Here is a 2500-nt window from a genome sequence, read left to right as displayed (position 1 = left end):
ATCATTTAAAGATTAATGATTTTTGAAATTTATTTTCTGATCAAATTTCTATTCCTTCATCTGGACATATTCTCGACCTGATCTTGTTCCTTTGTATATTCTCCCCGCCTTCGATATTCCCCTCCCCCTCCCCCATCTCTCTTAATCCCATTATTCCCCCCTCCCCTCCCCACTCTTCCCTAATTACCCCCCCCCCCGGGTCTCCCATCCCACTACATTTTATTCAAAATTCTTTTCATTTTTTTTTTTTTTTTTTTATTACTCTATTCCCGACCAGATACCTTATCCTTCAATACCCCCCTATCCTCCCCTCCTCACCCCCTCCTCCATCACCCGCACCCCTTCCCCTCCTCCCTCTACCCCTCCCCCTACCCACTCCCCCCCTTTATTTTAATTCCTACACCTTCCCCCCAACATCCCTCCACCCTTTTCCCTCCCTCCCGCTCTCCCCCCCCACTCACCTCTTCACCCCATTTACTCCCATCCCCTCTCCCTCTTTACTCCCATTCCCCCCCTCCCCCCCCACCTTCCCTTCCCAATATACCCCTAACACCCCACCCAACCCCCCTCACCCAAATCCCCTCCTCCTCCCGTATTCATCTCTCCCCTAGCTACCCTCATCCCTCTCCATGTCATTAACATTATCATATATCATTATACATCATTGTCATTATCATTCTCTCTCTTTCCTCCTTATTTCTTAGAGGTAACCCCTATTGTATAATTTATCTTATTTCCTTTTATCTGTCTTATTTCCTTATTTCCTTTTAAAAAAACATTCATCTTGTTTCACTTTAATTAATAATTCATCTTCTCTTCATCGCAACTTAATTATTCATTTATTTGTTTGTTGTATTTTTCATCGTCATTTTTCTTCTTCTAAAAAAGAAACTTTATGAGGTCGAGAAAGGCTTTAATATCCAGTTAAATAGTTGTACAAAGGCGCTGGGGAAAAGTGAGGAGGAGGAGGAGGAGGAGGAGGAGGAGGATGTGGAGGAAGAGGAGGAAGAGGAGGAGGAGGAGGAGGAGGAGGAGGAGGAGGAGGAGGAGGAGGAGGAGGAGGAGGAGGAGGAGAAGGAGGAGGAGGAGGAGGAGGAGAAGGAGGAGGATGTGGAGGAAGAGGAGGAAGAGAAGGAGGAGGTACTGGTGGTGGAGTAGGTGGAAGAGACAGAGGAGGAGGAGGAGGAGGAGGAGGAGGAGGATAAGGTGTAAGAGGAGGTGGTAGTGGTGGTGGAGTAGGTGGAAGAGAAAGAGAAAGAGGAGGAGGAGGAGGAAGAGAAGGAGGAGGAGGAGGAGGTGGAAGAGAATGGAGGTGTTGGTATTGTTGGTGAGAGTAGGCGGGACGGAAGGGTTAGAGGAGGAGGAGGGAGGAGGAATAGGAGAAAGGAGGAGGAGGGGGAAGAGGAGAAAGGCACTGGTGGTGGAGTGGTGGAAGGCGTGGAAAAAGAGGAAGAGGAAGAGGAGGAGGTGGAGGAAGAGAGGGAGGAGGAACTGGTGGTGGAGTAGGTGGAAGAGATAGAGGAGGAGGAGGAATAGGAGGAAAAAGGAAGAGGAGCAGGAGAAGGAGGAAAAGAGGAGGGAGGAGGAGTAGGAGGACTTTTCGCTCTTCTCTCTCTCACTCTTTTCCCTCACTTTCTATTCCTTTCTCTCCCTCCCTCTTTCCCCTCATTCTCTCTCTCTCACGCTTTCTCTTTCCCTCTCTCTCTCCCTCTCCCTCTCACTCTCTCTCACTCTCACTCTCCCCTCTTTAATCTACAATCTGCCTATTAGAATATCCTATATTTATTCTTAAATATCTTTTTATCATTTATATTATCATAATTTGGAGAAATCTGATGAAAGGGAATGCATAAGGTAATTAATTGTACGAATAATTATAACAGTAATCAGGGATTTATCCATCATGACTAAATATAATCATAAATGTAATTGTAATCAACATAGCAGTAGCAACAAGTAATTAATATATAATATAGTCCTTATTATGAATTATAGTGATGAAGCTTTTGCGTTGCTTAATGTATTTAGCAGTAGCAATAAGTAATTAATGTATAATATAGTCCTTATTACGAATTATAGTGATGAAGCTTTTGCGTTGCTTAATGTATTTAGGAGTAGCAATAAGTAATTAATGTATAATATAGTCCTTATTATGAATTATAGTGATGACTCTTTTACGTTGCTTAATGTATTACATTGGTATAAGGTAATAAATAGCGCGGATATCTATTCTTATTCATATTTACGAGGTGACTCGTTAAATATCTAAAATTTTGCTTATCATGATTGGAAAAAGTTCATCATTGCAAACTTGCACTAAATAGGCAAATGCCTGCTGAATATTTCCTCCGAATTGAAAAAAAGGATTAGTCAAAAAATACTTAGTGCTGAATTTTAATCTTTATAGACACATTTTCTGTCTGTCTGTCTCTGGCTTTCTATTTCTTTCTCGCTTTCTCTTTCTCTCTTTGACACACACACACACACACACACACGCGCG

This window comes from Penaeus japonicus, unplaced genomic scaffold, assembly GCF_977035675.1.
Source record: "Penaeus japonicus unplaced genomic scaffold, GWHDUDI00000001_assembly GWHDUDI00000034, whole genome shotgun sequence".
NCBI classification, from domain to species: domain Eukaryota; kingdom Metazoa; phylum Arthropoda; class Malacostraca; order Decapoda; family Penaeidae; genus Penaeus; species Penaeus japonicus.
The sequence above is the reverse complement of the archived record's forward strand: the minus strand, read 5'-3'. Positions refer to the sequence as shown.